The sequence below is a fragment of the Gorilla gorilla genome, chromosome 6 (assembly GCF_029281585.2).
Source record: "Gorilla gorilla gorilla isolate KB3781 chromosome 6, NHGRI_mGorGor1-v2.1_pri, whole genome shotgun sequence".
NCBI classification, from domain to species: Eukaryota; Metazoa; Chordata; class Mammalia; order Primates; family Hominidae; genus Gorilla; species Gorilla gorilla.
In genome coordinates, this window is record NC_073230.2 from 139,982,195 (window position 1) to 139,997,169 (window position 14,975).

General features: G+C 44.6%; 2 long non-coding RNA genes across 8 annotated transcripts in view; both read right to left on the reverse strand.

Annotated features, from left to right (window-relative positions):
• The window catches only part of LOC101134595 (uncharacterized), a 228,163-nt gene that overhangs the window by 15,727 nt on the left and 197,461 nt on the right, over positions 1 to 14,975 (reverse strand). The window lies entirely within an intron of this gene.
• The window catches only part of LOC134758850 (uncharacterized), a 37,508-nt gene that overhangs the window by 2,683 nt on the left and 19,850 nt on the right, over positions 1 to 14,975 (reverse strand). For 2 of the 3 annotated variants that reach the window (XR_010134509.1, XR_010134507.1), the window contains exon 2: positions 14,184 to 14,383. This is a non-coding gene — a long non-coding RNA (uncharacterized lncRNA). The remainder of the gene's footprint in view (positions 1 to 14,183; positions 14,384 to 14,975) is intronic. The other variant, XR_010134508.1, reaches the window with a different exon arrangement.

The following is a 14,975-nucleotide window of genomic DNA, read 5'->3' on the forward strand; positions in this document are numbered from 1 at the left end:
GAGGGAGGCTGGGCCACAGATTCCACGTGTAGCTGGGAGGGGTTGCTGCGTCTGGCGAGGCAAGGGCTGCTGTCTAAACTTCCAAGGGAATGATGTGGGCACTCCAGGAGGAAGGGATGCCCTGACCCCGCTGCATATAGTCAAGGGCATGGAGAACCCATCTGACTGTGGCCTTGTGGCCCATCCCCATTCTCTGACGGGCTCATTGTGATTTTCAGCCACTTGCTATTTGCCACTCAGAGGCAAAGCGGCTGCAAGAGGTAGGAGAAAGCAAGAGACTCCCTCACCTGGAATAGAGCATCCACCGTGATCCCAGAAAAGACAAATCCCGTTGCAGGCACTTCAATCCACACAGCAGTCCTGGGGTGAGGGTCCTGTTACCATCCCCATTTCACAGATGAGGAAACTGAGGCACAAAGCATGAAGTAACTTGAACGTGCCGACAGTCACACTGCTAGCAAGGAGCAGAGCTGGAGTTTAGGCCCAGGTGGCCTGACCTCAGAGCTTGTGCACTACCTGCTGCCTGGTACAGTCCACAGAGAGTGGGCCAGTGCCCGGCCCAGAACCACACGCCCTGGGGCTGGAGACAGGTCAGGGCGGCGGAAAGGTGGAGCGCCCTCTCCAGCACTTCTTCCTCACCCCCTGCGGCTTTCTCCTGTGCTCCGACTGCCACCACTTGCTTGGGCAGCCAAGCATGACAAACTGGCCAGCCACCAAGCAGGACTTTTCAGAGGAGGAGTAAAAACCCTTGTATGAATGTACACTCTTCTTGTCACACACAAACGCCCTTCCTTCCACCTTCAAAGGTGATTCTGAGACTGCCCGTTTTTATCTTTGCTTCAGTTGTGCTTGATTTACAGCCTCCTGAGGTTTTTTGTTTTGTTTTGTTTTTTTGTCTCTGTCACCCAGGCTAGACTGCAGTGGCGCGATCTCAGCTCACTGCAACCTCTGCCTCCCAGGTTCAAGTGATTCTCCTGCCTCAGCCTCAGCCTCCCAAGTAGCTGGGATTACAGGCACCCGCCACCACGCCTGGCTAACTTTTTTTGTATTTTCAGTAGAGACAGAGTTTCACCATGTTGGCCAGGCTGGTCTCGAACTCTTGACCTCAAGTGATCTGCCCGCCTAGGCCTCCCAAAGTGCTGGGACTACAGGCATGAGCCACGCGCCCGGCCTCCCTGATGTTTTTAACTAACATTGCTAGTGGTTTAAGTTGGGCACCGACAAGTATTAGAACGTAATTGCAGAGGTCATGTTGTTTGAACACCGGAACTTCAAGGCGTGCTTGAACCACCTGATCAAAGGAGAAGGGACTGAGGACCAACAGGAGTGGGGCTAAAGGCATCCTTCTGCTCCAGTTTCCTGTGAACCCGCTCCTCTGAGGAAAGGAGTAGTCCCCACGAAGACACAGGATCCTTCTGGGGGTCCTCCTTGGCCACGTCACACTTCCAGACTGTGTGGCGGGACACTGACCACCAAGCCCACAGATGTGGGTTTTAAAGCTACGCCTTCAAATCAGCAACTCCCTTTCCTCATGAATATTTTAGTGTGTAATATAGAAGATGTTTACACACTGAATTAAAGCACATGCCACTGAATCTTCCTGCTGGAATTATGGGGGGTGGGAGGAGATGGAAAAAAAATCAATGTTTCAAAGCAGTCCTGATGTGCTAAAAATATCTCTCACTTCTCCTTTCATCTGTCTGGTCATTGTCCCAGACGCAAGCTCAGCACAGCCTCGCCCATACAACATGTCGAATCGCTGTCTACCTCCATTTCTTAATCGGACAAAGAAAGAATATTCTTTTTTTTTTTCCTTCCTCAGACATTAGTCCAAGATTACAGACTAGGATATAGCAACCTATTATTCAAGAACAGCTTTTAAAGGTAGCTGCTTCAGACTGGCACTTCGGGAAAACTTTGAAAGTAGACTTCTTTTTTTTTTTAATGCTTATTTTAACTATAGATTGGTGATAACGATTCAACCCCAGAGATCCAGCTAACTGTTGGCACAGAAATTCTTAACGCTACTCTCAAGCAAATAAGATCTTGTAAGGGGAAACTCCTGCAAAATATACCTTGTGAACAAGCTGCTCGCACCTCCTCTTGCAGCTGCAAAGATATTCTACTCTATTGCTTAACTCGTGACCTTGAAAAAACTCCACCTTTCCTGCCAGCAGCTCCACTGCATCCACCTGTCCCTACAGGTAGTAAAAGATTAGACAAAACAGAACCACGTTTACACAACACACTTCCGAGCCTCTCTTCCTTCTAGCCCGTCCCACCCCCACTCCAAGGTCGAAGTTCATTTCTTGCAGGCTTCACTTTTCAGGATTAACCAACATTGTGCTTTTTCATCCTGCTCAACACCAGTCCTTTGGCCTCGCAGTGCTCGCCTGTGTGCGACACGCTGCAGCCACCAGGTCATCTTTAGACCCAGCTCCATGTCAAGTCCTGTTATGGTCCCTCGGGCACATTGTCATGCTCCTGGGCACCTGAAAACTGACAACTGGTTTCACATTTCTTACAATTTGCTTTTCTGGTCTATCCTTATTTATTCCCCTCACAGTGACATTCACAGGAAGAGGAAGTGGCAGGCAGTCTCTTGGGGACGGGTCTCTCCTGAATACCTGGCCGGATGCCCTGGGCTGGGGAACCTCACAGGGGCTCATCAAGAGATTCCAGGAGACAGAGTTCGAGACCAGCCTGGCCAACATGGTAAAACCCCGGCTCTACTAAAAATGTAATAATCAGCCAGGCGTGGTGGCTTGCACCTATAATCTCAGCTACTTGGGAAACTGTGGCAGGAGAATTGCTTGAACCCGGGAGGCAGAGGTTGCAGTGAGTCGAGATCATGCTACTGCACTCCAGCCTGGGCAACAGAGCTCTCAAAAAAAAAAAAGACATTCCAGAAGACTTCTGAAATGGAAGTAGCCACCACACAGCTGCACCTGCCACCTCCTTCCCCACTCCAGGGCCTTTGAAATGTGCTGCTGTCTCTATGCCGAGAGCTCTCACCCCTACCCCCTGCACCCACACATTCCTGCTCATCCCTTAGCTGAGACCTTGGAAATCACCTCCTCAGGGGACCACTGGGAAGAAGGTCCTTTTCATCTGAGTGCCTTCCCCTCAGGGCATGATTTTTCTTGGGCCATTTTTTTGGGTATGTGTTTACTTAGGTTCCATGATGACAGAGACCATGCCTGTGTTTTCATCACTATCGTCTTCACCTCACTGCCAACCAGTGCCTGGCACACAGTAGGTGTTCAAGAAGGGTTTGCTGAATAAATGGATGAACAATGACATCAGCCTACTTTGACCTCTTGAGTTCCTCTGATCTCTGAATGTTCTGGAGCAAGGACCTTTAACAGCATCTCCATCTCTTCCTGGCCTTGCTGCCCCCCCCAGTAAAACCATAATACTTGCTGGTATAGCCTCTTCCTGCAAATAAAAGTATAAAAGGAGTTCAGAACGGACACTCCAAACAAAGGGATTTATGACCTTGGTCTCATGTTCTCTTGTGGTGGTAAAATTCACTTTTCTATGAAATTAAAAATTCCTCCCTTGAACAACATTGCCAGAGGTCCCCAGAACAAGGCAAAACTGGGTACTCAAAACTTTTTAAGTTTAGGAAACGCTGCCTGGAATCTCTATTTCTCCCTCCTCTGGTTGCATTCTATTCCTCAGGTTATGTGCTTATGAAATTCGTATCTAGCTCTGTGCCCAAAGATGCTTCCAGCTCGCTTGCTTCCCCTGCTCCCTGCTCCCCGCAGGCCTGCGGAGAGCACCGCCCCAGTCTGCTATTAAGATCTGCTCAACTGTTTAATTGCACAGCCCTTCCCAGCAGCAACCTCTCCACAGCCTCTCACTTGCCAACCAACTGGCCGCCCACTCACATTCTCTTGCTGGCTTGCTCACTGCCCAAACACACACCCCTCCCCCCAGTTCATCTCTTACCCACTAACACAATGAAGATCCGACTTATCCAATTTGCTGACGTACTTTACCTGAAGCCCCACCCACCCCCCTCCACTTTTCCAGAGTTCTACCCACAAGAAAAGGAAAGCAGCCGGCCTGGTCTAAATACAAAAGATTTACTGTCAACACCTTGAAAATTGGAAAGGGTCCATTACATGCCAGCATCAGACTTTTGGTGGAGAAGTGCAGTGGTGGGGAGGGTAGGAAGGTGCTAAGAAGAAAAGACGAAGGGGAAGAGGGAGATGAAAATCCATCAGTCCTCCCTCTGAGTCTAGTTGGCCAGGACAAGGACGACACAGGACTTTTGTGAAAGATTCTGTAAATATTTCGGAGAGTTGCCTCGAGAATATCCACATGGCGGTACATAGGGCATAAAATCTGGGTTCGAAGACCTGAGCCTGAGTCCCGGCTTTCCACCTGCTAACCACATCCCTGCCATGAGGGCAGGCTGATGTTTCCTGGTCAGTACAACAGGGATGCAGAAATCTATTTCCCAGAGTTGCCGGGAGGATCAAATGAGGTTATGTGTGTGAAAGCATCTTGTAAACTGTAAACACTAGACATGGTATACATTAGTTTTTGGTGTTACCCAGTAGGTCATTTCTCTCTCTCAAACATTTATTCTCTATCATGTGTCCGGGTGTTTATCCAAAAGTAAACACTACGTAATCATGGCATCATGATTTTGTTTTGTTTTTTTTTTTTGAGACGGAGTCTCACTCTGTTGCCCAGGTTGGAGTGCAGTGGCGCAATCTCTGCTCACTGCAACCTCCGCCTCCCGGGTTCAAGCAATTCTCCTGCCCCAGCCTCCCGAGTAGCTGGGACTACAGGCGTGTGCCACCACACCCAGCTAACTTTAGTATTTTTAGTAGATGGGGTTTCACCACATTAGCCAGGATGGTCGAGATCTCCTGATCTTGTGATCCGCCTGCCTCGGGCTCCCAAAGTGTTGGGATTACAGGCCTGAGCCACGGTGCCCGGCCCTAATCATAGCTTTTAAGGGGTCAATGCAAGCCAGGGAAGATGGACAAAAAGAGGAATTACAGAACACAGTATGACACAACTGGGTAAGCAGAAAGGGCTGTGGAAGCACCCAAGGGGCACCTAGCCCAGCCCTTAGGAGTCAGCAGAGGCTGCCTGGTGGAGATTTCATCTGAACAGTGTTCTGAAGGGACAGTAGCCATTGGCCAGAAAGAGGGAAGGAAGAGCTTCCAGGCAGAGGGCAAGCATGATGGGCTTCATTTGGCTGCACCAGAGATCAACAAACAATGGTAAGGATGGGGGGAGTCCTGAGAGGTAAGACCAGATCATGAAGGGTGTCTTGAGCCCTGTCAAGACATTATGAGGTCAACCAAGCAACAATAACATCACAAGACAACAGGTTTCTTTCTGGGTCCTGACAGTGTATGTAAGTTATGCGGCTTGAACTTACTGGACGGCATTAATGAGCTTCTGTTCATGTCTAATAAGGAAAAAAGAGGGTTCTATAATGGGTTATGCCACATTTTTCTTGGTAGTTGGGACAGTTGCTTTGTTAATTGCCTTTTTTGAACATACTCTCCTATACCCACAGCACATTTGCTGGAGTCATGGGGGTGGGGTGTGATGATCTGCTCTATTCATGAGCTGTGGCCAGGTGATCCAGCACAAAGATGCCCAGCTGTGGGGAATACATTCATTCTTCCCTAACACATTAAAACCACAACCAAGGAAAGCTGGCTGGATAAAACTGAGTGGCCCCAAGGATAAAAACACCTCCAACACGAGTCATTTATTTATGAAAAGTGAATAGGATACAAATTAAAAGCTTGGGCGCAGGAGCCAGACTGCTGTGACTTGAATCCTGGCTTCTCCATTTCCAACTTCCCCCAGCCTCAGTTGTCTATCTGTAAAATGGGTCTCATAGTAGGATCTGCCACACGGGACTGTGTATTAAAAGAGATAATCAATATCGAGTATTTGGCACAGTGCCTGGCACATGGGGCTCCCAACACATGGTGTTGGTGGTGTTCCTATTTGTTGTTTTTCTCTTGTAGCAATGCTGAATCCAGTCTGCTCCCACTTATAGTTTACATGATGGAAGAATTAGAGACTTGAATACAGAAATGAATTATCCCTGTTAACCCTAACCCCAGAACATTGAGGCCACAGGAAATACAACCGCAGTGACCTGGACTTCTGCGTTAGTCATGATCAGAACGTATTAGGTCACAGCTAGTCTACGCTTTATCACATGGTGGTGACATTCCAGTTTCATATGAGAGGGCTCTCAGTTAAGTAAGTGCACTGAAAATGCATACTGGAAAACACCCGTGATCTATCTAAAACATTGTTCCAGTGCCCTCGTTTTTTTGTTTTGCTTTGTTTTTTTAAATCCCAGAGAGCAATACCATAGAATATTTCATTAGACCTTTTTATTCAAGATCCATCTTAAAAAGTTGAGGCTGTACCTCAAATATCTTTTATTTTCCTTGCTGACTTGTTACATGACCCCCACTGGCCTGTGAATATATCCAAAGATTTTTCTGTGTTTTAATCTGAACTCACTTTGAAGCTATTTATATGTTTGGCATGGTAACACAATGGAGGTAAACACCATGCAGGTCTGACTCAGCTTTGAAAGCAGCTTTCTGAGTGACACCTTCCTCAGGATTCCCTGAGCTAACTTTATGGGATCTGGTAAGTAACTTCATATTCACTCCATAGCACTTACGATCTCCCAGTCATTTCCTGCAGATCTAGCCTGGAAGCTAAATTTTAAAACTAGCTGTGAATTTAGAAGATGATTCATAAGCTCTGTGCATACCATGGTTATGACTGGTGGAAGGCAGAGATTCTTACATCAGTCTTCTTTACATTTTAACAGCAAGGAAAATAACAGGTTAGAGGAGTACTTTGTATCTACCCTCCCTTGCTTCCGGCAAATTAATGAAAGCCAAATAAATTGCAACACTTTGATATCTGTGTCTCCGTAACGTTAAAGACAGCCCTGGGCTGCGAGAGATGAACGTGGTAGGGCACCTCCGGGCCAGCTTCCCAGTGGAGCAATGGTATTGGAGAGGTGGACAACGTGGGGAGGCTGAGGGAGCTAGATCTTCGAAGGCAAGAGAACAACATGGTGCATCAGGCAAGCAACAAGCTCTTTTTGCAGCATAAAAGCAAGAGGGGAGGGTGGCAGGGGAAAAACTCAGGTTATTTTATTTTTTTTCTGAAAACCACTTGCTGAAATAGAATGCCTCTTCTGAATACTGATGTCATTAGACTATCAATTTAGGTTATATTAAATTTTTTCAGGATAGCTATCCTTAAATTTCAAAGCATTTACTGGCCAGGTTTCTAAAGTGTGATAGCATCATTCACCAGGAAGCAGGGAATTTAGAATCGAGGTGACATCGGACCACAGAGTGAGTCTCTGGGGTAGAGGCGGGAATATGCTCAGTAAGGCAGCTGGTCAGCCGTAAGGCTGCCCGGGAGTGAGGCTTCCTCTGCAGGGTCTCACGGGTGCCTTCTCATGCCTTTTACTGGAGCCATATCTAATGACTTTAAAAGGTTAACCCTGGATCTGTTCTGGTGAACTTCATCCATGTTTGTAACATCCTGGAAAGTATTTATTCTGAGAAGCTGGAAACAAAAAAAGATCTTCCCAGATTTCTGAAAATGGGGTGGATACTGACCTACATTCAGTGTTCTAGATTAAAATCACAGATTTTGGATAGAGAAAGTATTCTCTGTAATCTAATAAAACCAACTTTTTTTTTTTTTTTTGAGACAGAGTCTCGCTCCATGGCCCAGGCTAGAGTGCAGTGGCACGATCTCGGCTCACTGCAACCTCTGCCTGTCGGGTTCAAGCGATTGTCCTGCCTCCTGCCCCAGCCTCCCAAGTAGTGGGGATTACAGGCATGTGCCATGACGCCCAGCTAGTTTTTTATATTTTTAGTAGGGGGGGGGGGTCTTGCCATGTTGCCCGGGCTGGTCTTGAACTTCTGACCTCAGGTGATCAGGCCATCTTGGCCTCCCAAAGTGTTGGGATTACAGGCGTGAGCCACCATGCCTGGCCAAAACCAACATATTTTATGGATAGGAAATTGAGGCTTAGATGGGGGGGGGAGAAAAAACATTACACAGATTAAACCACAGCTAATGTCAGGTGGTGACCAAAGCAAGTCACCACCAATGGTCACCATTGCAGGCTGTGGGTTTTTCCGTGTGGCTGGTTGTATGCTGCACCAAGAGGCAGACACAGTAGGCCAGTTTCCTGTGCAGACCCAGTTGCAATCCCATCTCTAAGCCAGGATGCTATTAGGTCTCAACAACCCATGGGAATTTAGGGTGCTCAAGATTTAGGCTGGAAAGAGGTGACTAAGCTCCTTGATCTAAGGTCTATGCAACTGGCCACTCACTGTGGACCAGGGACATTCAATGCCAGACAGCGGTAGGGCTGGTCTGGGGCGACAAGCCAGATCCTGGGCAAAGCAGCCTTTCTGCTAAGGGTTCCCTGGCAGACCATGACGATGGCCTCTTGCAAATGTGACCTGACGGTGGCAAAAGTCTTCTTTCAAAGCCCATTCCTAGGGCCTGCCGTTTCCCCAGCACTGTGTCCCAGGAAGCCCCCTTGCTAGCCATATTCATAAAGTTAAACGACTAAAACATGTTTTGGAAAGTAGTTTCTCTTGGTATTTTAGTGTGTTGTTTACTCTCTTACTGTACTAATAATATAAATTGCTAAAGGCTTCCTGGAAATCAAAACTACAAATTAGAGAAAAATAGGGTTAGAGAAAATGTCTTTGATAGTCCACTTTGAAATTCAAATAATGATTTGAGAAGTTTAAGAATTATTACGTGAATAGATGGTAAAGTGACAGAATATTAATTGTAGAATCTAGCCAGTGTATTTTTCATAATAAAATATTGGAAATAAGTATTATCGCATCTTCTGTGCATACCAATGTCCAACAAGTTCATGGGCTCCTACCGCTGGATATAACAGCAAAAAGTCTTGAAATATAAAATAAAGGAAGCACCACAAATTAAACAGGGAAAGATACATGACTCAAAACATGATGGGGGATTTACTTTGTGAAACAAAGTCCATTTGGATCTTTGTTTCACACTTTTTTTTTTCTTTTTTAAAGACACAGGGTTCTTGCTCTGTTGCCTAGGCTGGAATGCAATAGCATGATCATAGCTAACTACAGCCTCAAGCTTCTGGGCTGAAGCGATCCTCCCACCTCAGCCTCCCAAGCAGCTAGGACTACAGACACATGCTACCATGCCTGGCTAATTTTTAAATTTCTTTGGTAGAGGTGGGGTCTCACTGTGTTACCCAGGCTTGTCTTGAACTCCTAGCCTCAAGTGATTTTTCCACCTTAGCCCCCCGAAAGCACTGAGATTACAGGTGTGAGCCACTGTGCCTGGCCACATCTTACTTCTAATTTGGTGAGTTTAATGTTAAAAAGGAAACTTTAAAAAAAAATAGATGAATATTTTCTAACTTCTGGGTAGGAAGGAATTCCTAAGCCTGAGGTAACAGAAGTTACACAGGAAAAAAAAAAAAAAAAAGATAAGATAACTTACTCCACTACATAAAATGTAAAGGTTCTCATGAGAACACATGGACACAGGGAGCAGAACATCACACACCAGGGCCTGTGGGCAGGTGGTGGACTATGGGAGGGATAGCATTAGGAGAAATACCTAATGTAGATGATGGGTTGATGGGTGCAGCAAACCACCATGGCACGTGTATACCTATGTAACAAACCTGCACGTTCTGCCCATGTATCCCAGAACTTAAAGTATAATAATAATAATAAAATAAAGGTTCTGTATTTCCAATAAAGTATAAGCAAAATTAAAAGTCAAAGAAGCTGGGAAAAATATTTACCCCAAATATCATATATATACACACACACACACATAGTTATAAATATATAATAGAAACAGTCACACCCTAATAGAAAAGTTGATAATGGACATGAACAGAACATTTACAAAAGAAAACAACAGGCTGATGCACACAAGAAGAAAGTTCAGCGTTACTGGTAGAGATGAAAACATGCCACATGCCTGACATGGAGTGAACATTCATTAAATAGCTTCTGAGTAGATGAACCAAAAAGAATGTAACCTTTTTGTCTAAAGATAAAAAAGAGAGAACACTCAATGCTGATGAAGATATGGAGAGAAGGACATTTCATACTTTGCTAAAATGTGCAGAACTTGGTTCAAGCTTTCTAGAAAACAATTTAGCAAGGTATACCAAGAATCTTACAGTTAACCTCCTTTTACTCAAGAAGTCCACTGTAAGGAATCTCTCCTAAGGAAATCATTAAAAATATGCCCAAGATTCATGCATTTAAAAGGTTAATTACTATAATAAAAAATAGTTTTTAAAAACTGGAAGCAAATTAGACACTCCCAAATTAGAGAATTAGCACCATTAGAAATATTTTAAAGGCATTTTAAAGCATAGGGAGAACATGCCTGTTTTAAAAGTGGGATAGAAAGTGTCTATACAGGCTGGGCGTGATGGCTCACACCTGTAATCCCAGCACCTTGGGAGGCCGAGGTGGGTGGATCACCTGAGGTCAGGAGTTCGAGACCAGCCTGACCAATAGGGTGAAACCCCGTCTGTACTAAAAATACACAATTACCTGGGCGCGGTGGCACGTGCCTGTAATCCAAGCTAATTGGGAGGCTGAGGCAGGAGAATTGCTTGAACCCAGGAGGCAGAGGTTGCATTGAGCCGAGATTGTGCCACTGCACTCCAGCTTGGGCAACAAGAGCGAAACTCCATCTCAAAATAAATAAATAAATAAATAAAGTACCTATACAGAATTATGCTGATTCTGCAAATTGTGTGTATGTAGGAAAATGCTGGAAGGAAATACACAAGACCCTAATAGAGCTTTGAGGATTAGAGGTAATATGTGGAATCGAAAATAGTCAAATACAGTCCATAGAAAGAGAGAGAGGTGGGTGGGGGGGATGGGGAGATGTGGGTCAAAGGGTATAAAGCTGGAATGATGTCAGATGAATACATCTAGAGATCTGCAGTACAGCATGACCACAGTGAAGATACTATTTCTAAGTGCATTTTAGGTGGGCTTAACACACATGCACAAAAAGGTAACTGTGAGATGGTACACTCACAGCTTGAGTGTAAGTTATTATTTTGCTTTGTACATGTTATATCAAACCAGCATGTTGACACCTGAAATATATATGATAAAAAATAAAGGAGGTTTTATTACAAATGAGTCAAGAATAGAATGAGAAACACCATATAAAAAATTAGAAGAGTGATCCCCTGCTTTGGAGACAGGTCTCACTCAAGTCCTTATCCACATGGCCCAACTGCCCACTGGCTCTGTCTCTGCCATTGACTCTGTCTGTGTACTGACATGTCTGAATGCCACCTATCCCCCCTCACACCTGGGCCCCACCTGTTCCCCCTCACAGCTGGGCTTCCTCTTGGACTGCATTTTGTGGTGAATGATGCCACTTGATAACCTTGGCCACTCTGCCTGCGTCACCCTCCCCCATTTCTCCCCCGAATCCATCACCACCTGTGTCCTGACCAAAGCTTTCCATTTGGCCTCCTTGCCTCGATGGCCTGTCCCCCATCCGCACCCCTTCGAGTCACTCTCTTCACCGCAGCCCGCCTGGCCTTTCTGAAGTGCACATCTGACTTTTGTCAGGCTCCTGGGTGGAAATCTTCAGGCAAGCAAGGGGCGGCATTCACACCTCTGTTAACAAGCACTGCCAAGTCTGCATCTCCCATCACCCCTTCCCCACACACACAGGTCTGCGCCTCTGGACAGGCTGCCCCACCTGCCTCCCATCTAACTAACTCTGTCAAGCCTGTCTATTGGGGTCAATTGTGACTTCGCCTCCGTTGGAAGCCGCGTGGGGTGGCGGTTGAGTGTTACAAGCCCTGCGCATGCTGTTTTTATGCTCCCATGGCACTCATTACACACTGTGACTCTGTTTTTGTATCTTTGTCTCTTCTACCAGACCGTGAGCACCTAGCCAAGTAGGCCCTCAGGGTTTGTAGAATGAATGAATGAATGAATGTTTCCACCACCCCAGCAGACTTATCTGCTTTCATCCTGAAAGAGGTATCAAACCAAGATTTTGTAGCTTCCCCCAGTTAGCTGCTGAAGTATTATATCATCCTCACAAGTGAGACAGTCATCCTTATGTATTAATCACCCAGCAAATTCATGTATTATATACCGTCTGTCATGACACTATCGCTGGTTTTATTTGAACCTACTTACTCCTGCTAAGTCTCTCACAGGAACGTTACTCGTATCACTAAACACAACGATCATCTCAAGTACTGTGCACCAGGCAGTGTGGAAGGCCCTAGGAATATAAGGATAAACCAGACTGTTACTACTTAAAGGCCATTAGCAAGAAATCCTCCAGCCTTGTGTGGAATAAAATCCTCAGTTGCCTTATCTTTTCCTGGAAGGGCGTGTAATTTCTGTTGCTTGTGTATCAGCTTTTCACAATTGTCCAAATTCTTTTTTCAAGTGTGACTCAAACAGGACACAATGATGAGTCTGACAAACACTACGTCTTGTTTTCTTACCCTTCTATGTCATACTCCTTTTAATATACCCAAGAATCATGACTATTTTTTTCCCGCAACAGCCTCACAGCATTGACTTTAAGTTTAGCTGATGAGTGAGAAAGGCTGCCATTTTTTAAAAAACGATGTTTCTTTTGTACTCAACCATGCTATTTAAAATCTATTCCTACTACATTTCTTCTGCTAATGTAGAATCATTTTTCTGCTTTGTTATAATTGTTATGAATTATACTTCTGGAGTTGAGATGATTTTGATTCCTACCTAATGTGGTAGCGTGCACAATAGAAAAATGAAAAGGGAGTTCATAGTTTTATGTTTTGCAAAAGGCATAGACAAATATATGTATGAAAACTCAGCCCAACTGCTTAATGTTGAGTCTTCGGCCCTCTACCTGAATTCACAACGTACTTTACAAATACTCGTGGCTACATGTTGAGGGATTCTGGGCTATCAGTTTGGAGACTCTGGTATTAACCATGCTCTTTATTTATTATTAGTCATGTATTTTCCCCACCCTTTGTCTTTGGCTTTGCACCCCCACCTAGCAACCACAATGACTTCTTTTTGACCTGGATGGCTCGTCTTTTTACATAACAGTGTCTCCTGGGAAGCTTAAGAACAGCAGAGTCACAGTGAGGGCTTAGTCCAGGGCAGCCTTCTTAACGTGGGGTACATGGATGTCCTTCTTTGGGTCTGTAAATGGGCAGGCACATGTTTGCATACAGGTGTGGGAAAAGGATTCATGGCTTCCATCATAATCTCAAAGGGATCTAGCACCCTGGAAAGGTTAACAACGCTAACTCCCAGGCATTCAGACACAGCACAGCACAGCACAGCACACTGAATAAACAGCCCCAGCTTGCCTGACTCAACCTTCTACTAAGTCACCTCCCAAGAGAGCAAGAAATTCTATAGTAATTATACACCAACCATCTTCTGGAAGGCAACTTCGCTCACCACTATACCACCAACACACCAAACATCTTTTGAATAATGAAGATCATAATTTGAGGGTGTGATTTTGGGGGGGGATCTGGCATATATGACATTATATAGAGGCCATAATCTAACACTTTAAATATCAAAGCTATCTTTTCTCGGTTTCTGCTTTTATCCATGTTTTATATACTTTCTTTGTCCTCTTCTGATACTTTTAGCTTATTTGATAACCCTGGTTGAGAACCAAAGCATCGTGAATCACAAGTTTCTCTACATATTAACATTTTGTTAGAAGCTCAAAGCACAAGTCTTTCATTAACTGTTGATCATTATATTATTTTTGCCAGAATATACTGGTGCCTTGTATACTTGAGTTTTAATAGCATTACAGATATCATTTTAGTGTACATATGTCAAAACCAAAACTGCCTTTATGTCAATATGCTGCAAAAATCTATCAGAATATATCTTAATTCTTAACTTTCATTGTCTGTGGGTTGTCTTTTATAATTATTATCACATCCACAGTATTTTCTGTAGGTAAATATGAAATGTATTATAAACGAACTGGGGGAAAATGCTCTTTAAAGCGTTTCCCTAGACAAAGCACCATTTAGGTGTTAGAAGCAAGAACCAGTGAAATCAGAAATTGCTGTCATACATACTCACCAGTGAACGGGCGTACAGAGGATCCCCAAGCGCAGGACTTGTCCTGGAAGCAGAGGACTGGATTCCATCAGGAAAAGAGGCAAGTAGAAACACCAAATGCCGGTGCTCCCTTTCCCCAGCTCATCTTATTTGCAGGCACACAGATTTTGGAATCCTCCAGGACTAACAATAAAAACCACACTAGGTTGTTTTCCTAATTCCTATGAAATGAGTCAGTAGGTCAAACAACTTATCCACTCCAGAGAGAGAACAATTCCTTGAGCTACACTCCCTGTTTCCAGTAACCCTATTCCCTGTCTGTGCCCCTGGATAAAAGTGCTGCCAATAATGCATGGAGAGCCCCCCGGGTTCTGAATTAGACACATCGTAGACATTGCCAGAAAGTTAGTTGCCTTCATGGGATAGTTTCCCTTATGAATATTTAGGAGGAAAAAAGTCCAGTTAAGAGTAACATGAGGATCAAGTTTCTTCATTTAAAGAGTCAGCATAACTTTTTCTCTATCGAGACCATTTATTTCTTTCATATAGGAGGACTGAATGATGCTGAAAATAAATACAGAAAAGTGATAACTGTACCTTTAAAAGCCCCCACAAACCACTTCCTTCTGTAAAACACCCTTTCCTCCTCCAAAGGTCTAGTATATTCACAAGATTCACTGATTATTCAATGAATCCATACTCTTAAAAACCCTTCACAGTTGTCTGTGCGTCCTGCAGTTCCATACTCTGTATCATATAAAGCAGAAGGTGTTTAAGAGCTTGCTAGCCGTCATTTAAATCCATGACTCAAGA